This window comes from Cyanistes caeruleus, chromosome 15 (genome assembly GCF_971803275.1).
Source record: "Cyanistes caeruleus chromosome 15, bCyaCae1.hap1.1, whole genome shotgun sequence".
Taxonomy (NCBI): domain Eukaryota; kingdom Metazoa; phylum Chordata; class Aves; order Passeriformes; family Paridae; genus Cyanistes; species Cyanistes caeruleus.
In genome coordinates this window covers 5,854,083-5,875,636 of record NC_141715.1, presented here as the reverse complement: position 1 = coordinate 5,875,636, position 21,554 = coordinate 5,854,083, and the positions used below count along the sequence as shown (strand labels likewise).

General features: G+C 41.5%; 1 long non-coding RNA gene across 1 annotated transcript; it reads right to left on the bottom strand.

Annotated features, from left to right (window-relative positions):
• Positions 1 to 4,708: 4,708 nt before the first annotated feature.
• LOC111935513 (uncharacterized) lies at positions 4,709 to 11,288 on the bottom strand. Its single transcript, XR_002867722.2, has 3 exons — positions 11,158 to 11,288; positions 5,262 to 5,368; positions 4,709 to 4,921 (listed from the first exon to the last, which is right to left on the bottom strand). It is a non-coding gene; the product is annotated as an uncharacterized LOC111935513 (long non-coding RNA).
• Between the last annotated feature and the right edge of the window lie 10,266 nt (positions 11,289 to 21,554).

Here is a 21,554-nt window from a genome sequence, read left to right as displayed (position 1 = left end):
TCTCTTAGAAGAAACACCTCTTTGAGGAAATGAATTTCAAAATGGGGAAATGGTTGATTTTGAGCCAAACCTTCATAGATTTCTACCATTTTTTTTATTTCAGTACAAGAAAACGAATCCAAGTAAAATAAAAAAGGACCTTTCACCTCAACAAAAATTTCAGCTGTTCCCATCTCTTTCAACTAGGGAAACATACCAGGCCAATGCAGCCATGGGGACATCCTGCTTCATTCACCAGCAAAAAATTCCCTGCCACTTCCCAAAGTGATATGTAGCCTTGAAATCAATAACTTCTACATGTAATAGATAAAGCTAGGCTAGAATGTTCTAGTATAAATTGATACTGTATGAGAATTTTTCTGAAGATATGATTCAAGCACCTAAGGATGAACAAAGGAACCCACAAACCAGACACTGATTTCCCTACAGGGTGCCTGCAATAGGAAATCATCTGGAAGCATGCAGAATTAAGGCTTTCATTGCTCTTAACCAAAATGATGTTGAACTATATTTTTAGCCTTTCAGAGCATGTTCACTGTTGGAGAAATTCTGGGATGGGCGCCTATAAATTGATGCAATAGATCCTTTTGACCTGGGCTACCAAGGGATTGACTATAGCTCAGTGAAGAGCACTTAAGAACCAGATGCATTTCACTTTTTTTTCTTTCCTTATTAAATATTTTGCCAATGCTGAACCTGAAAAGAGCAAAATTCCACCCGCTCTCCAAAAAGAGCAGCCTAGGATTTTTTAAATTTTTTTTTATGTTTCACAGTTTTAAAATAAGGAATATGCTTTCATTTGCCTAACACTTTCATTAGGGTTTTTAGTATACATCTGGAGGAGTGAGATTCTCCCAGTTTTCCACCTTGTCTCCATCCCTCCTTTTTTGTTCATTTAAGAAGGGCTGAAAGGAGGAAATACCAAAAGCTGAAGGTACTTTTTCAGTTTCTTATTTTGATCCTTCCTTCTGTCCAAAATAAAATTTTGTAAATTAAAGAGAATCCCAACAATAATAATTATTATTATTATAGAACTTGTTTCACCTAAGTTACAATGAGTTGTTTTAACTCTGTTTTTCTGCCAGACTAATAATATTGCACCTAAGAATGCATGTTGGGTTTGGGCAGGCCTCTCAGCAGAAGAAAAATAATTTTAATAAATAGAAGAAGCTATTGGCAGAGGAAAACAATCTTGGTATTTTTAACAAGCCAAAGAAACCTATTTTCAGCCTTTGACCTTTCAGATCAGAAAAATCTGAGAAACAGTCAAAACTAGTTTGTTTTCAGCTTTCTCCATCATTTATACTCAATCTCTTCTCCACCCACAGGTTCACCCACTCCATTGCTAATTAAAACAACTCAATATCTTTGTCTTTTGTGCCTGTCTTTGCAGTCGATAGGGCCCCTGTTCCCTTGAAGCTGGAATGCTTCCTTCTATCCACAGAGAAGGGCAAAGAGAATTGTTACACAACGTTGAACTGCTAAAGCAGGAAGGATATCACATTGTCAGAGCTCAGGCAGAGTGAGAAGGTGGAGATTAGTGAGGCTGAGGGGGCTGAGGTCCTCTCCTCGTGTGCTGCTAGCATGGGACACATGCTTGGAAAGGGGAGGTGGTCACAGCCAGGTGTTCTTGCTGCCATGGCCACTAGAAATCATAATTTTTCTACAGCTTTGAAATCCAAGTGTGCCTGGGCTAGGTTAATAAGAGAAGAAGGTGGGGAAGGTTAGGGCAGGGGAGCTGGCCAAGTTCTTTGAAGCTGGAGAAGAAAAAAAAATCACTTTATTTTAGTGGTTAATTTAAGTTCTTATCTCCATGTACTTGGAGCTCTGTATTGGCTGAAGCCACCCTTCCCTGCAGGGCTTTGTCCTCTGAACTCTTCATGAAGTTTCAATGACGTAGCAGGATAAAAGGTTAAGAACAAAACTAGAGAATCAACCTTTTTTTTTCAGATTCTTGTGGGTTTGATCTCAAAGAGAAGAATATTCAGAGCCCAAATCCAGCTGTCAGATCTGTGCTCCTTCCCCTGTCCTGAAGTCTTTTCTGGGACATTTATGCCAGGCTCCCACTGTGCTGAGATTCAGAAGCAGGTTCACAAAGCTCAAAAATCCCCCCAGGAGGAGGCTCCTTTGTCTTTCTCTCTTATGAAAGCCCTGTGGTGCTCCTCTGGTTGCGTTTTAGGAGACCCAGCTTCCAAAGCCTTCCCTCCAAGCACAGAGAGACATTTCTTTCACCTTACTGTCCTCTTGTGTTTGGAAAAGCTTTGAAGAGAAGCCACCTGTAGAGCGTGTTTAGTAAAAGGATGTGTCTCGGCTGCTTTTCAGTGTGTGTCCTCTAAATGGCTTTGCTATGGCATTTAATCAATTGTTTCAGCTGTTTATTACCTTGTATATCACAGTGCAATGGAAATAGTTGCTTTGGTTAACTTTATTGGATCTGAAATAAATACACAGGATCCACTTAGAGTACTTTTGGAAGGATGTGTTTTGAATGCACTGAACCAAAGCAGGCCGTGAAACTCGCTGCCCAACAGCAGAACAAATCTGTGTACAAAATTAAGCAACTGGCTCTGTGCTTGGAATAATGCCTTGGAGTGCATGGTGAGCTCTACAACGATGTCTCAGCAGAGAAAAGTTTCTGTCTTTGCTGCTCCTTCTTAGATGACTCCTGTAAAGGCAGTGTTGAGGACCCTGGTTTCATCTACCACAGTGACAGCATGGATAAACAAAAATGTGTGTCCCAGAGCTACTGGAAAGTGGTTGGAGGAGTCCCAGCACCGTAGACCAGTGAGCTCCAGCTCCAGCAGCCTCACAGGAGGAAGAGTAGAGGAATCTAGAATACCATATATTTCCTAGACTCCCGTGATTTGTCCTCATTTTGGTTTGCTCATGTTTGACAGATACAGAGAAGGCCTGAGGATAACTAACAATGAAGTTAGGGAAGGGATTGAAACTGGCAAAATGGACAGGGCACTCCAGAGTGTAAAACTTGCTGAAAGCTCAGTTTGCCTTCTGAAGAGTCTTGGCTGGTTCCTCACCTTCATGGGGTGGAGACAGGCAGCAGAAGAGGTTTCCTTTTTCCCCAGAAAATCAAATTAACTAGAGGCCAGAGTTCCTGACATCCCTGCAAGTCTGGCTCCAGCTCTAACCAAAACCTGATTTCCTGCAGTCAAATGTAAAACATCAAGATTGACATCCCTTCAGACAGAGATGTGGCACCAGACTCCAGGGACACAGAAGTCAAGCAGTGCATCCAGTCCTTGCTGAAGTCCTTGCTGCATACTGGGGGTCTAGGAGATATTCTGCCTTCACCCATGATTTTATCTAGAACCAAAATGCTCCACTGTCCATATTTTTTCTTCCTGGCAAATTTTTGGCCATATCCCCCTGTCAGAATCTCTTCCCAGCTGTTTCCTGGCACGGTGCTGATGGGCACTGTGCCCCAGCCGCCGTGCCACGCACATTTCTGAGGTAACATCTACAAGGTGTGGCCAGTCACAGAAAACTGGGGTACACAGGTAAAGGGGTGCCTTCATGGCAAGGTTACAGGGGTAAAAGTGTCCTCCTGGAGTCTAGAGGGTGGCCCATGACCTCATACATTGACAGTTTGGTTCTCTGAGTAGAAAACCACTAAAATCAGGCAATTGGGATACACCTGCTCTGTTTCAATCAGCCAGACTCAAGCTCCCTCCACAGTGATCACTGGGCTTCCCACTGCCTGCAAGGAAAACACTCCTATATGCCCAAAACCACCCTGCCAGTTTTAGGTTTGCAGCAGTGGCTATGTAGGTGAAGTGGAAGCCTGGAGAAATGTTGTGAATTAATCTGTTCCAGGCAGTGAGCAGAAGACATGGGCTGCTCTCCCCTGCTGCTTGCAGAGCCTCTGAGGGCAGCACAGCAGGCAGAGCTGCTCTGCTCAGGCTGCCCAGGCTCTCCCCAGCAGCTCTGCAGAGAGCTGCTGTCATACTTAGTGGAGCATCTAATGCTTGCCAGCCAGCCAGCAAGGCAGTGGAGACAGGGATTCAGAAATGCCTCAAACTCTGGGGAGCACTAGTCAGCAAGCTGCTGTCCAACAAGCAGCAGTAATCTGAAATGAATCACACAAGCCCAGCTTTTTCCAGCAGAGGCTTATTATTCAAAAGGAAGGACATATCCAGTCAATGAGGCGTGGTGCTGCTAAATGGTTGGCTCAACATGAGTGTGAGTAAGTACAGCAAAATAAGTCCTGCTTCCCCTCAGAGTGAAAACTCAAACCAGTTCTTAAGAGGTGAGAGCACAGGCCCTGTGAGCAGAGGCAGGAAAATTGATTTCTGTTTCACTGTTTAAATTAGAGAAGATGGAATCTGCCTGATCCACTCTTACATCACTTGGGACATGGGTTTTTGTGGCAGCCAGGGACTTTTCTGACTCAAAGTCCTATGAGATCCCACTTGTTTTCCCAGAACAAAAGCTTCTCCCATTGTTTTCATTCAAAACTCAGGTCATGGAAGCTGCAGTCCTGCAAGGATGCAGAACCAGGGTTATCCAGCAAGGTACTGTAGCTCCTTCCAGCTCCTGCTGCAAAGAAGCCTCTCTGAAGCAAAGTTTTCTGATGGGGTTTTAGCACTCACCATTCACAGGTCAAATAATTGCAAAATTCTATTCTTGCACACCCCCCTCCCATGAGAACACCAGGCTGGACAGTCCTTCCAGTAAAAGTGAGGGTCTGATAGAAAAAGCATATTTGCTACCCTCCCCAGTTTGCCTCCTAGAGAAGCATTTGTCAGGCTGATTGTCCTGGCCCTCCATCTCCAGCCTGGCATTAATCAGTCAGTACAGCACACGTCCACAAACTGCAGGGCACCAAGGCAGGAAGAAAAGCTGGATTTTAATTTTTCATGTTTATCATGTTCATAGTTCTCCACAGCAGCTCAATGATTTCTTTCTGTTCATAAAAGACAATTGGGAAAATTAGTTGGTTTCAGTTTAACAAGGTAATGATCCAATTTAGAGGAGATCAAAGCAAGCAGTGTGGCAAATACAAAATGGTGAAATTAAGTTACTTTATTAATGCTCAATGCACTTGCACCAGGGTGATTTGATATCCATTAGGTTTACTGAGCTGCAATTAGCAATTATCAGCAATAGCTTCCTCTGTGTGGGCAAGTAGAGGTCTGGATCGTGTTCCTACTTCCAGACAATGAATATTTCCACCTTGTAAAATCTCAGCTGATGTAGGAGTGCAATGTAGTGGCCAGTTATAGAAAGAGTAAGCAGAACTTCACCTGTGACTTCTTTTTCTGACTGATGCATCATAATATAATGAAAAATTATGCATATGCTAATGATCTTCACTGTTATGCTGATGGATAACTTGATGACTGGCAGTAGCCTAAAATTTGAAGAAAATCAGAGATGAATTAATTTCTCTCATGCAATTTGGTGATTTGTCTATCAGCCAGTAACCCCCCTCATAATCCATTACTGGCAAAAAACAGTGGTAGCCATTCTGTAAACAAAATGATCAGCAGAGGAGGTGGAGTCCTCTGAAAGCTTTAAGTGAAATCTGACAGTGTGGGAAGAATTTAGGTTCACATCAGTGCCTTATCTGTGCTCATTTCTTTGTATCTTTTGAGACAATTCTATGATCATTGAATTCTCTGATGACAATTATGTCACTTTATTCATTATTTCTCCTCCTTTGATCTTTCTAAATGTTGGAATAGGATCTTTATTTATGTAGTATTCATCTGTTCCTTGTTCCTCAGGCTGATAAAACTACAGTCATCTGAAACATGCCGAAGTATTTTTGTTCCAGCACGGGCTCCATGGATTTTATCCTGCATAGTGCTTGGGTATGCATATGCCTGTTTGTTTCTGTGCCTGTTCTCCCTTATTGACTTTTGATCTTGCTGTCCAAATTAAAGCAAATTTGACAGCCAGGAAAATTCTTAAATATACCAAGTTCTTACAAGTCTTTTGAAAGTAGGTTGTCAGAAAGAGTAAAGAGAAGCTATTAGCAGGGAAAAGTTGCCTTTTCAACTCCTACCAGACATCAAACAAATCTACAAGAAACAACAATGTAAGAAAAAGTTCAATTTGTCATTTACATCTTCTTAGACATCACAGAACCAAGAAGACACATGGCCATAACAAACCAGGATTCCTGCATTGCCTCAAACAAACCAGGATTCCTGCATTGCCTCACTTAGGTTTTGTAGCTCTTAAAATCCACCCTTGAATAAAGCATTGCCTTTATTGACTGAGTGTGGTCTGAGAGAAAAGGGGGAACAAAAGAGCTAAAAATGGAAAGGCACAAAGAGAACATGGAAGGAAAACAGATCATTTGTGGGAGATTTGTGAAGATGATGGTGCAGGGGGCCTTGCTGTGAGCAAGGGCAGTGATAACTGGGTCCTGTGTGAGTCCTGGGTGCTTGGTGTTGTATTAAGAGCAGGTCAAGTAGCCCTAACTTGGAGTTTATTCACAGTTTTCTGTAATAAGCTATAACAGTCCCACTGAATTTCTCATTAGGAAACAGAGTGCATACCCAAATTTCCTATTTCTATCAACCTAAACCCCTTTAGACAGACTGCTTTGGGATATTGCCAAATTAAATGCTCAATTTTCCCAGTAGCTGTGCCCATCCAAGGATTGTCATTACTTATTCTCTATTTTAGCTATGCATAGTATACACAGACCTACAGTAAAAAGTTTGACTCATTGGGGGAAATATTTGGGTTTCCTTGTTTGAATTTGACATTTTAGTTTTAACATTTTAAGTCATACCTTTGGACATGTGCAGACATTCATGTGAATTCACATAAATGTCCTTCTAGACACACAGACACATTCCTTCTGTATGAAATTAGGAGTGAGTATAAGTATCTATGTCATCTGCCAGGAGATAATTTGCACATTCCTTTTGGAAGAGACATCTGGTACAATTTAAAAATATTAGTTTTGCTACTAAATCTTAAGCTAAAAAAAAAAGTCCTTGCCAAGTAGAGAGCCTTACAATTTGTGTAACTTGATTTTCCATGCTTGATGGCCATATTGTTCAGTGTTTAGTATTTATTGAGCTACATTTGACATCAGGAGTTCTATTTACATTTTAGTCAAACAGTTTGAAAGTTGCTAAATTGGCCATGTGTCTCCAAAATGTGCTTGGCTTCTCCTCACACACACCTATCCATCTTAGTGACTCTGTTATCAGCACAATTATTGGTTTTATCTGCACTGAGGAGCTGTCAGAAGCACAGTCCTGGTGCACAATCTATTTACTCTGCCAAGATAAAATGACTGATGTTCCCATGCATGGGGATTGGGTATTTCCTCGGAGCTGTGTAATTTGGGAAAGATTGGAGCTGCTGTCTTATGTTAGAGCTCCTTCTCTGCTGTGCTTCATTGCTTTCTTCCCAAAGTCACTGGGGAAAGTCTCTGCACCACCTTCTTTGGGAACTCTGTCTGTCCTGATGAGCAGGACTTAATTTACATGTAGGACACTAATGACAGGAGGGAAGCTAAAATAAATACCTGTTCATGGAGTGGGGTTGTGGTCAGGCCATAGAAGAATATATCACAGAAAATGGAAAACATTCTAAAATTTCCATTAACAACAACATGCCCACCACATCCTAATGGCACACATGAGTAAATGCTTGACAAATAGTACTTGAAAAATAGTGGGGATTCATGGGATGTTTGGCTGGTGGAAGAATATCAAACCCAGAAAGAAGTTTTGACAGTTTAGTCAAATTTGCTCTCTCCAAGCAGGCAACCTGCAAGCTGTGAGGGGATGATGAAGAGCTCTGTTTACAGTCAACAGTGCCAGTCCTAAAAGACATGTTGAAATTTACAGCATAATAGATGATGACAGAAGAAAAAGGCTTCAGTAGGCCCTTGCTTCCTCCTACTGCTCCTATCATGAAAATGAAATAAGCAGGACTCAATTTCCCTCTGGGGATCTCATAAGAGAGATGCCATTCCTGGCACTGAGGCCATGGCTGAATGTCTCTCCCGAGGGGCTCCTCGTCTCAGAGCAAGCAGAACCACAAATCTTGCATAGCAATACACAATTTGCTCTCTGACACAAGGGTCAGGGTGGCAGGGATGGTTTAAGCACGTTCCCGCAGAACAGGACATTGCTCTTGACATGGTAATAAAGAGCATTTGTAGTTGGCTCTCAATTCACTTCCCATTTTGTTCTTCACTCAAGGACAGTTAAAAGGGATTCACTTATCTCACTAAAATTTCTCTAATACGCTATGCCAGAAAACGAAAAAATCCTTTGTGAATCATATTCTATCAAATCCATTATCATCTTTTGAAAAGACAACAGTCCTCCTCCTCTCTGGAGAGATGACATTTCAGCTCCAGGTGAGGCAATTACAGAGCTGATTGCAGGGGATGGAAACTGCTATACCAATTCTCTGATTAAGAACTTGATTTGTATTTATTTATGTTTGATATGTGTTTTATTTAGATTTTCCATAACTAAATGCAATTGGCGTCACATTAGGAGGTTTCAAATGAACAAACCCTATTTTTTTGTTCTCTTGGGTTAATGGTAAATATCAGAACCTTTCATTTTTTGATTGGGAATTCGAGTGTGATTTTTAGTGCTGCCTCATATAAAAATCACTGCATTCATTCTTAGGCACAGAGAGATTTTGGATCCAGAAAATGTATGTGTTTAAAGGAACACACACAGGAAGCTTTCCAGCACTTCTAAAATCTTCGGTATTTTTCTATTCACAGTGTTGTACCACTGTTACATCCATCTATTACTCATTCCCTGTACAGTCCTTGCAATTGCTTTGTTAGCTAAGCTTCTACCCCAGAAAATGCAAAGATCTTGAGGCTGAGTTAAAATATCTCTTCTTGAATGCCAATTTTAAAACATCTATTTAAAATATAAAAAGCCTTGAGTGAATTGCTACCTGGTCAAAGCAGTGGGCCCATCAGAACTACTCCATCTGAACATGTATCTGAATTTTGGTTCAGGTTCCCACGCCTTGAATCTGTGCATTTTCAAGTTTCCTAACCCTGGACACCAGAGGGACACTACAGGGACACTGTGTATTTGCTTCTCCATGGTATCCTGTGGGATGAGCACCCAAGGGGGTCATTTCTTTCCCTCTGCCCTTGTTGCATTTCCATGTGTATCCTAAAAGTGTATCCTAAATAAGTCAGGCTGGGAACACGAGTAACTCCATACATGTCACCATAGAAAATTCAAAATATTACTTCAAATGCATAATATGTGTTTGATTTGCCAAATTTTCATTTTCTGTGGGGAAAGGGGGGCTGTTGAGGGCACTCCATGAAGGTGGAAGCTGCCTCCAGACTTGTCCATCAGCAGTGCTGCAGTGCCAGAGGAGGGTGCAGGAGAAGATCCTCATCCTAATGCAGGCTGGCTGAGGAGACACCAAGGGCTGCTGTGCAGAGTCTGTGTCTCTCAGGTCATTAACAGACCGGCATGATTAGCATCATGATGTCCACCAGCTACTCCCACGGCTGTAGCTGCTGGTGATTGAGTGAATTAATTAGCATTCCTCTCTGCTACCGGATTTCAGGTCTCTGCACTTACAGGGTGATTGTTTGGTTCTTTCTTCAGCCACTCATATCTGTAGTGAGCTGCTCTCTACAGCACCACAACCTCTGACCTAAAAGTAACTGGGTCTTTACCGGGAGAGGTAGAGCTAGAAATGTGCCAATCTACCCTATAATTAACAACGCTAATTAGCGGGGCCTCAGGCTGGCCCTGACAGCTTTTTGTCAACAAATCTGAGGCCACCTTAACTCTTCATCTAGGGCTGAGAGAGATACAAAATGCACTTAGAAAATGGTGATGGCAGCAATATCTATAGGAAAAACACACTTAGCAGAGATATTACTTCCATTTTTCATGATCACAGCTACCTCAACACTGTTAGCTCCAAAGAGCTGTCCTGGTTTTGAAGCTGTGTCTTCCTGCTGTCACTGCTCCTTCTCCATCAGTGCTTTGGGACATCTTCCCCTCAACACTTTCATCTCCACCAATTCAAACTGTTCCTGTTTTTGTCCCTCATCCTTTTTCCTGACTTTTACAGATCTTTAGCAATATTTCTGTCATCTCTAAAGTTTGATTGGCTTCCAAGGCAACACCATCTGCCTATTTAACTAATATGCTTCTCATGCCTTCTTCCTGATCACTAAAGGTGATGTTAAATAAGAACAATCTTAAGACAGATTCCTCTGCTATATTTTTTAGCTACAATCTGACAGTTTGATGCCTTCATTGTTTACCATCAGTCAGCCAATTTTCTGGCCAGCTATGGTGCTCATATCCAGTTCTGCTGAAATGATTTTCTTCAGGCCAATTTATATTTAGTACAGCAGAAAATTAATCCTGTGGTAAGAGCATTGTGATGAATTGTTCTCTGCTCATGCTTGTCCTCTCCACTGAAAATGGAACAAGCTCTATATCCCATATACCTTGACTCCATGAAATTTTGTTAGATTAATATAAATGTCTACTTCTCTCCTACTTGTCTAAGATACTCCATGGCCATTTTCTTTCTGATATACTTGGAGAATTCAGGAGTGCAAAATTATGTTAAAATAACAGGCATTCTCCATTGAATGGATTTTTATCATGTTTTATATTAGCTGAGATTTATTTGTAAATGGTTAACAGAGGGTTAATAAACAGTAATATATATTAAAAGCATCTGTAATGACTATTCCAAAATTGTTACATCACCAGCAGACATTACCAAGGTTTGAAAGCAATTTATTGACCTAGATAACAATCTGTGTGCTTAATTGAAACATTCATTATTCACTTAGTAATCTTTTATGAACCGTTAAGAAAATAAATGGAATGTGAAGTGTGACAGCAACTTCCTCAATAAGGTTTACACAAACAGGACAAAAAACCCCCAGGTTTAATCTCTGCCTCAGGTTGTACATAAAGTCCATTGAAACAGCACCGATTTATTATTGTCTGTACTCTCAGCAGAGCACATGAACCCAGCACGAGGATGGTTTCCATGCCCAGCTGGGCAGGAAAGTGAGGTTTTCTTAGCAAGCCCCGGGGCTGGGAGGTTCTGATGACAACCCTGGACTCACCATGCTGGGGAATAGAAACAAAGGGGGGAAAAAAACTCCAAAGAGGAATCCCTTCTAGTACTTCTTACCTTACTCTTCATCCTGGCCTCTTTGAACTAGAGCTGTCCTAGCAGTCACAGCTGAGGAAAGGAGACTCAAATGTTCCTAGTAAAAGTGATTTCAAGTGGCCTTTGTCCTCTTCACGTCAGCTGGTAGAGAGGACCCTGAACTGTTCACTCCAACAAAAGATAAAAGAAGAAAAATTCACAGTGCCTTTTGGTTTGAGCAGATTGTGGTTACTGCACTGCCAGCACTCTTCCAAGCATGTTTTTCCCTTAAATGTTTTCTTTTCAGAGCTCTCCATGGCATTTTTTCATTATATTAATATGCTCTTTATATTTACTTTTTGCTCTTGCAAAGTGGCATGTGCAAAGGCAAGAAATTTATCAGGGTTAGTAAATTTTTCATTGCAGAAAAATGCCATATCAAAACAAGCAAAAAATCTGCCAAAACAAAAAACAAAGAAACAAACAAAAGCCAAACAACAAAACCCACCCCCACCAAAGCCAAACAAGTGGGATAAAGCAGCACTGATTTTGGTTTTTGCAGCATTAAGTCTCTTCAAAATCAAGATAACTGTGGACTCAAGATTAAAAGAATATATTTTTTTGAAAAAAAAAAAAATTCGACTTCCTTGGTTTCTGACTTCCATGCATCCACAATACAAATCTCTTATTTCTATGACTGGCATAAATTGACTGCTATTGTTGGGGAATTGCCAAAATCTAAAACCTAAATATGTGTCAAAATATTCCGACCTTCTAATACACAGTAAAGAAACTGTTCATGTTCATTGCATGGGTTCTTCTACAGATGGAGAACTCCAGCATTCTGTGCTGCTGTTGAAGTATTTTTCTTCCATATGTAGAAATATTAATGAGAAATAGCTCGTTGAGAATCATCTGAGCTTGGTTAGCTGCCAACCCTTGACATCACGGCCAGGAGTTTCTCGGCAGCACGATCCTTATCCAGCACTTCCTGGAGAGCAGGACCTGTTCCCTGATGCTTTTTAGAGCCAGTGGTGGTTCCAGCAGCAAGGAGACACCTTTTGATCCTCCAGTAAAGAGATAGCTCTGGCAGGATGCTGAAGGAGAGGCATCCGCTCCTGTTGGAAAGGCACAGCCAGTCAGCTGATGAGGGGCAATCCTGGAATCCAACTCTTTCACAAAGGCTTCAAGCTCCATTTTCCAATTGCTTCTCACCCAGCTGATAGAAAGCTTCAGTTATTTCCAGGTTACCTCTTTCCATCATCAACTTATGGATGCTGAAAGCAGCAGGGAGCACAGAGTCTGTGTGAAACTAAGCCACACAAGGTTCTCACCCTGGCCTGAGAAAGCATAAGGAGGACTCTAAACAGTCCTTGGAGAAGGACAATGACCTTTGCAGGTGTTGTTTAGATCCTTCTTGTTTACTTGCAATAAAGAGTCAAAGGGTGTAGTACCCAATTGACCGGTAATGGTGATGTGTTGTTTTAATGACCAATGAGAGTTTTACCTTTCAGACCTGTCTGTAAATTAAGATCAGGAATAATAAAACTTGCTTTCTTGATCAACCCACAAGAAAGACTGTGTCGTACTTTCTCCATTCCTAATATAGTGTGACATCAATTTATGTTTCTTTGCTCCCGTGCCAGTGGCACCATTAGTTCACAGGGTTCTGTTCCTCAGTTTATTTATAAAGGGAAATCAGTTTTCCTCCTTGAAATGCTTCTTGTAGACAAATTTCCCAGTCCACAGGTTATCTGACCTGCATGTCTCTAACTTGAATGAGTCTCCATTGAACATGAGCGAGCAGAGGTTCACCTGGCAATCCAGCACCTCACACAATAACACTGATCCCTCTTTATCTCTGCAGGATATGCAGCTTCTGTTATCTCCAAAGACTAGGCCTGACTTCTTAGAGCTATGTAAGTCCAGTGGCTGAGAGTCCATTTGCAGATTGATTGATGTGTCAGCTTGGTTTTTCTCCTCTGCTGAACTCTCCTACCCCAACAAGAACTGTTGTATATACTCTTAAATGTGCATAATTGTTTTATAGTGTCAATATATTGTAAAAATAGAATGACTTTGTGGTTTACACTATTGTATTTACTTTGATTTTCATTATTACAGTGCCCAAAGTCATATATTTATTAATCTATAATATGCTGAGCATCTTTTGAAATGAAGATTTCTCAGCTTTGTGCTATTAGCAAATTAAATTCACACACTGAAACTTTTTTTTTTTCAGATATTAATGAAAATATTGAATAATATTAGCCCTAAGGATAATCTGCAGTTTTGCTGACAGTATAAAATTATTCAGGGTAGTAAAAACTAAAACTGATCATAAAGTTCTGAGGGAGGAAGAAACTGGCAGATTAAATTCAATGTTGATAAATGCAAAGCGATGCACATGGGGAAAACAACACTAAATACACATATGCAATGATAATCTCTAAATTAGCCATTATCATTCTGCAAAGAGATCATAGAGTCGCTGCAGATTGCTCAACAAAAACATCTGTTCATTGCCCTGCGGCAGGCTGGAAAGGTAAACAGAATGTAAGGTATGAAAGCAACCAAGAATAGCAGGAAAAGCAGCTCTGTGCCACTGAATGAACCCCACATTTGAATCCTGCATGAACTGCATCAAAATGGAACAGGCAAAACCCAGTGAAGACACAGAGAAGGACAAAAAGTCAAAGACATTAGATGGTTTCTGCACTGGGAGAGATTAAATAGACTCCAAGCCTTTAACTCTGAGAAGAGGTGATGGGACAAGGAAGTGACAGAGCCACAGGAAAGAGTGGCTGGCAGGAAAAGGTGAATGAGGAATGAATATTCTCTCTACTCCTGTAAGAGGAGCTTGGGAGCAACAAATGAAATCACAAGGCAGAGCCTCTGTAGCAGACAAGGACAGAGTAGGTGCTCCCTCCTATCTCACACAAATACTCATACACACATAAGCAGTACCATGACAGCATTTCCCAGTTTTCCTTAAAGAAATGGAATCCATGAGATTGGTGAGTGCTGTGCTTTACAAGTATAACTTCCTTGGACTAATGCTAGTGTTGTTTTACACAACTGGGTAATATTTTGTTTCTTTTTACAGGGGGGCTATCTCATATCACTTGTATAGGTAAGCATTTGGTTTTAAATGGGATGAACTCTTTTATACTCCCTCTATCCTTAACACTTGGAATATTGCCAGCAAACTCGCAGTGAGTGGCTGCCAATCTGCTCTGTGATTTTGGTACAGCACCCATGAAATTAACAGGACACAAACGTGTATCAGCAGGAGATCTGATCACCAGGAGATCAGATCTTTCAATGATACTTACTGATACTCTGATTCTTTTCATTTTCCTACATGGAAAAAAAAATAAAGTCTGGTAAGGTCAGCCCAAAAGGAATACTAGACTGGGATGCTATAGTTTTGGAAATTAGTGTTTTTCCCAGTTGTCAGAAGCAGCTGATCCTTCCAGATTACCCCAGGGATATCTTAAATCAGATTAAGACAACATTCACACCGACAGAATGTGGGGAGGGTGGGGATCAGAATATCTTGTGTGACTGCCATTCTACAGGTGGAGAATTCCAAAGGTTTGCTGGACATGCACTGCATCAAAAGGAATAAAGTGCCCAGATGTCAAGAGGTCTCTGGCCATCCCCAAAGAGAATCCCAACAGGAACATTTCCCAGTTTGTCAAATGGAGAAATGTTTCTGTGCCCTGGACCCTCAGAGGAATCATAAATGGAAATATTGCCTAAATGCTGCTTTGTTTGAGCAGGGCCCAGAAGAATAAAAGCACTCTCAGTTAATTCCCTACTCACTTGAAGCCACATATCCCATTTTTCAGGGAAAAAAAGTTAATAAAGTTTTACTAAAACTCCCACAGTTTGTTGGAAATTCTGGCATGGTAACTGTGTATCTTACTTAAAAGGTCAATGAGAATCTCATGAATAAAACCTAACTTTATAATGAAAGCACAGTATTTAAAATTTGCCTGGATCTCCTTGCTCAAAACTGATTAAGAACAGACCTGCTGCTATCCTGTAAAATGCTTCTAAATGAGTCATCCGTTCATCAGCAGAGCCCCAAAAGTTCAGATGCAATTGCTTCAGAAGGAACATTTTCAAAACTATGGCATACCAGTTGGAAGACGCTGATAACTTCCAATCCACAGGAGGGCCCTGCTAAAAAAAAACCTGAGATAACTTTGCTTTCAAGGTTTCCCCAGCTGCCTGATTAAAAACGTCACAACAGAAAATTCAAAGGTCACATTTTCTCAAGTGTCGCTGAGAACTCACTGTCTGAGAAATTAGATGAGATTAAGATGCAAAACACTGAAACACTTTGAATCAAATTTAATCTTCCAATGTTTTGCTAACTTATTTAAAAAAAAATAAATAAACAAGGTGGGGGGATTTGTATTTTAGGAAAACACTACTGGAAGTACAGAGCTGCCAGGCACTGCCAGTGGGATTAATAGGCTTTGACTAGATTTTGATATTTTGCTTGAGGAACTGGTCTAATTCATATCATCTGAAAGCACTTTTAAAGATTAATTGAAAGAAAAAGGATTTACCGGAGTTTATATTTTCATGAATCTCTTCTAGATATCTCTGAAGAACAAAAGTGAAGGTCAGTTTTGCTGTCTATAGAAGCCAATCAGAAAACTCGAAAATGATAAATTTTCTCCAGATGGTAACTAAGAAAAGATTGAGGATTTTCATCCACATTTAGCAAGATCTCTCTTTTACTAATACAAGGCAATTTGTTCAGCTGCTCCTGGGCATAGCAGCTGAGAATGAGACTGGTGTTTTTTTACAACAAATAGTTGACTTGAGGGGTTGGGTGGAATTTTTGTGGGGAAAATTTTCTAAAACAACATGAGTGAGAAGCTGTGCATGGTCTCTTGTATTCTCCCTGCTCGTGCTGTTCTTGGGTACAACCAGAGGAGTTTGTTTTTCCTTCCTCAGATGTCGGCTCCAGACTGTGCAGGCAGCACCAGGCAGAGAAAGGGGCACAAACAGGAGGGTGCGAGAAGAAGGAATTTGGAACAGCAGAGAGAAAAGCAATTCTCTATAAAGAAACCTCAGAAGAAACATAAAGAGGTACAGAAAGGAATGCACAGGACTTTCCAGGGGTCAGACACTGCAGGGTATAACTCACTGTCTCACAGCCAGCAGCAAACTTAGAGCAGTGAAAGGGTTTGGGGTTATCCCACACCTGGATGAGGAAAACAATCTGCTGAGGCCAAAACTGTTGCAATAAGATGAGAAAGGCTTTTTTGGTATGCAAGAGGCTCAAGCAGATTGGAATAAGGGTAACACTACTGAATTACTGAAATGAATGATTTGCAGAGGAATAAATAAATGTGCATTTGCCTCATTTTTAAAAGTTTGACTTTTCATTATGAAAATTAAAGCAAGGAAGTAAACAAACAAACAAACAAACAAACACCCACCAAAATCCCATCTGGCTTCTCTGACTTCCTTGAAGTTCTGAGATCTGTATTTGCTGAATCAGAATGTAGATATAGGGCCTTCTTTTTAATCAGCATCACAGTCACCTGCCAATGCTTTAGTGCAGCAGGAGCTGGTTCCCCTCTTTTGAGAAGTGCTATCTCCTGCCTGCAGCTCACATTCCACAGCAGGAAAGCAGCTTGTGAAAAAATTCACTCTGAAATACCTCAAGCTCTACTAGAACTGAGAGAAAGCAGTTTCAAAGACTGTTTTGGGTTTAGCCTGTGTTTTTATTCTCCCATTTAGAAAACCAGTTCAACCAGTTCAAGTTAAACAGTTTGGATGGAAGTGGACCATATAAAAGCTGATGGCCATTTTTTAAGGAGCTGTGAATACTTGTTTCTCTTTTTGCAGAGGTGCCAGAAGAGGGAAAAATGGGGACCTCAGCAGGACAGAAAGGCACCAAACATCAGAGCCTGGGAGCAGCTGAGAGCAGTGTGCCTGCCCTAAAGGAGACAGGGCAGGGTAGGGACAAGGAAACAACCTCACCAGAACCTTGCAGGGCAGGAGCTGTGGGGACAACCACCCCCTCCTGGGCTGTTAGGACACCAAGGATGGCTGTGAACAGGACTGAGATTCCTGAATATTCATGGATGGAGGGGTTGGAAACCCTTGCTGGCTGTCCCTGTAGCTCTGGGAGGCTCAGGACATGAATGACAACTCCCAAGCACCCCACAGGTCTGTCTTGAGGGCAGTGATCCAAAGACAGTGGCTCTCTGAAGCCCTTTGAGATGGCAGCAGCCAAAGAGCAGGACTTGGAATTACCCCCAGAGACAAACAAGGACTGGGCACCCTCAAACCTGCATTTAGGAGAAAGTCACAGCACCAGAGCATCCCATGGGAACCACAAATGTAAGGTACAACACTGCCTGCTGAAGTGCTTTCAGATTCCCTGCTAGCAAGAGATAAATCTGTAAAGCATTATTGAGCTTTTATTTGTTCATTTAGTATTTTCAGATGCTAACAAATCCTGCAGATTTGGTCCTCTCTGCAGTATGAGGTGATTAGGATCTTTTCTATCACAGAGTGCTCAGGTTTTCCTTCTCTCAGAGTCTTTATTCCCTGTGTGATAATGTGGTAGCATGTTACAGTACCATTTGACTTGACAGGAATATGTTTTTTATTTTTGCTTTTTGATCAGATTCATGTCTTACAAACACCTACTGTAATCCTTCTGGAACAATCACTGTTTCAATTATTAAATGAATTAATGAAATGATTTAAAATTCTAGATTCGTGTTTGAAGCAGACTTCAGTCTCACTCTGGTTTTTCATTCCTTGAGCACTGACACAGAAATCAAGGTTTCAGCTGAGCCACCAACCTGTGTCTGTGAACCCCAGCAGAAATACTTCTCTATCCATCTCTCTACAAGCTCACTTATGTATAAACTACTGCTGAAATAAAATTCTTTGATCATGATTTTCTTATAATTTCCACCAGTTTAGTGGAATTCACCTTCCCTTTCTAGCAGTAGATTGAGTTCTTGAGATGCCTAGATAAAACAACTTGAACTTCTTCTTTGTCCTTATAAAAAACCCTACATTCTGAGGGCAAACACAGACAGCTGCTCAATTCATTAGATAATTAGACTATTAATAAATTGGACACACTTCTTCCTCATCCTATAATAATCATGACAGCTTCCCCAAAACATTTATCTATTTTTTTTTCTTTTCACTCCACCGCATTCGAGCTCATTTGTGGCCTCTTTCCTTGTTTCACTTGGTTCCTTTCAAAGGTGGATGCCTGTCCCTAAAGAGCAGTCTGGTACTCCCAGGAGTGGCAGGGTGGGAAATGGACACTGGCTCGTGTTTCTCACTCCCAGCCTCGCTGCAATGCCTCTCCCTTCCTGCACTGCCAGACTGCAGACAGCACCTTGATGCTCAGCAGGACTGAGAAAAGCTGAAGCAGTTCCCAGCACATCTCATATTCTCTAAATCCATCTGGAGCCTTTGGACTGTCTTAGCAACATTGGATCAAAACTTATAAATTTCACTTGACAAACACAAAAACACAAAGTGTTGAATTTTGCTGTTGTTCAATAAGAACATTCAGAAGTTTTATTTCCAAGAAACACTTCAGACTGAAAAGCAATGCCATGACTCTGGACAAGAAAGTTATCAGTACCTGAAAATGAAATTGTTTGTTTTGCATCAAGCCAGGGAAAACATCCCTATGACTTGACCCGAGTTTAATTATTTATCAAAATGGGCATAATCTAAAAAGAAAACAAAAGAACAAATTTGTTCTTTTGTTTGTCCATAATTATATTTTAAAAAAATTTGACTTTTTCATCCAGCAAAGCACAAAAATTAAACATCTTCCAGGCTCTTAAGATGAATATTCTCAAATTCACTGTTGCAAGCCTTGGGGTTTTATGGTGATTGCTACCCAGTTTACAAAATACCGTAAAACTTCCCTTTCTTGAAGCATGCACTCAGTTAAGAATCTCATCTTGTTCCTTCAAAGGCCTTTTTCAAGCTCTCCCAGTCTCACTGGAAAGACTGGAAGCATGGCCTAAGTACACATCATTGGTTTAGTAACTAAAGGCAAACTCAAAAATCCCAAGTGGATTTTACTTCCTTCAGCAGCTTTGAAAAGGGAGATTGGACCTGAGGGCCTAAAGAAATCTTTCCCAACTTAATATTTGCTTTGATTCTCCAAAATTCCCACTTCAGAGGGCAGTCTGAGGGTATTTCAGAACCAGTTTCAGAGGATTTTAAGAGATGGTTGTTGACATTGCAGCTCCCACAGATTTCTTTCTTGGTGAACTCAGGAACAGGAACAGTAATTAGTCTCTTTTGTCTTCGTCAAGGCTAAGCTTGGGTTGGGAGAAAACCATTGACAGCAGTAAAGCAAAGCTGAAAGTAAGAAAAGAAATACACCTTTAAAAATTCCTGCAGCCTAGGTCGAGAGTTTAAGACATCAAATGAATTCAAGCTTAAAGACAGTAAAAGAGAAAATAGGCAAAGGTTAAAGAACAAGCTAAAATGGATTCCTCAGGCAAGAGGTTAAAACTAACTAAATAAAACTGTTTGCAAGTTGTCCAAAACCACAAATCCTTGCACGTTTCCCTTCCATGGTTGCTGACTGGGTGAAGACCCTTGACTCTGCAATTTTATACCTGGCTGCCTGAACAAGAGTAGCTGTGAGAATATCCCTGCTGTGGCTGTGTGGCTGATCCCAAACTCTGGGGTGGGCAGCTGGAGGTTCCTGAGCCATACCACAGGACTCCCTTGCTTTTTCATATCCCTCAGCTCCCCCGGCCAATGTGGTACCAAACTCAATTAGGGCAATATATGTTTTTGAGTGAGCAACAATCAAAGGAGGGAAAACCTGGTAAAGAGCTGGAACAGCAGAAGAGTTCCATGACTCCTGACACCCCAGTTCCAGCCTCTCCCTCCTCCACGAGGACTCAGGCTGCTCTCAGCCCCATGGATGACCTCTCAGAGCCCTCCTCCACAACAGGCACTTAAAGGGAAGGCAAATAAAGAGGAGAGCTTGCCACCATATGCTTAATCTGCAGGTTAATTGTTCCACTACTATTGTATGTAATTGTTCCCAGTGAAGTCTTTCTAATTGCTTTTCTTTTTGCCCAATTGAGTAATAATAAGAATATTAATAATAAATATGCCAAGGGTTTTAAGCAGAAAATGATAAAAGCCATTTCCCATGCAAGCAGGTGGAGGAAAGTGACTATGAGGATGAAAAATGCTTCTTTCTTATGTGAAATAGAGGAGGAATAAAAGCAGCTGGCCCAGGTAGGCTGACACAGCCAGTGCCTTGTGTAAGTCCCTGCTGAGGGGTGAACTAATGACCAGCTGCATTTCCCCAGCACAAACTGGAATCAAGCATTTGCAAAGTTGTGCGCTGATAGTATACACATTTCAATATAGCCCCATGAATATTCATGAGTGAAAACCGTTCTACTTCTTAATAGCAGCTTATAGCCAAATGCCAAGATTCTTATCCAGAAAAATCTCTCATTTAGCTGGGTGGGAGATCTGCCCAAACTCAGGCGTTCAGGAGCTCATTTTAAATGCATGCCACGCAAAACGGTTTCCTGTTCTCCTTCACCCCCAGCACTAGATTAGCACATAGAAATACCAAAACTCCATAGTGGCAACTGTATTTTTAACACATTGGGGAGCTGCAAATACTCAGTTCCAGACCAGTAAAGCTCTTCCTCTAGAAAAATCCTCTGCTGTGCCAGGCAGCTTCTCCAGTGGCTTGGTGTCTCATAGCCTCACAACAGGCTGGAGTGCCTCAAGGGGCTGTGAATGGGAAAGTTGCAGAATAGTGGAGTTTGCACATTCCCTGAGCCCCTGAGCTTGCTGGTTTGCAAAGCACTTTGCGACACTTGTGCATGGAAAATGTTGCTGGGAATGCAGGGCTTTGCAGCCCTGCTCAGCTCAGAGCTGTCCTTTGTCAGGCAGGGAGAAAGCGAGCCCTTCTTAATCACCCCCAAGTCAATGAGGGGCACTGCCACCCTGTCACTCGATGATTAATTACTGCATCTGCAGGCAGGGCTGCCAGAAAACTCGTGGGCATCATCCATGACGCATAAGCAGGCATGGATTTAAAGGGAAATGTGTATGGTGCTCAGGGGGGCACGGGGGGGGCCTTGCCCCACTAAATCAGCATCTGCCACCCAGCAGCTGCAAGGCCAACAAAGCTCCTTCAGAAGGAAACAAGAGAAAGCCCTCAAGCCACTGGAGGAAATTGTGTTATTATTCATCTTCTTCCCAGTGCAAGTATTCAATGTCTTCCCACCCGAATGTTCCCAACATAATGATTTCCATGGGTACATCTAATGCCACTGGTGCTGGAAATTCATGAGAGAAACACACTGGGGATCTTAGCGTTTCACTGGGCTCTAAGAGATCAGGCTTTCAGAAGACCTTGAGGTACCACA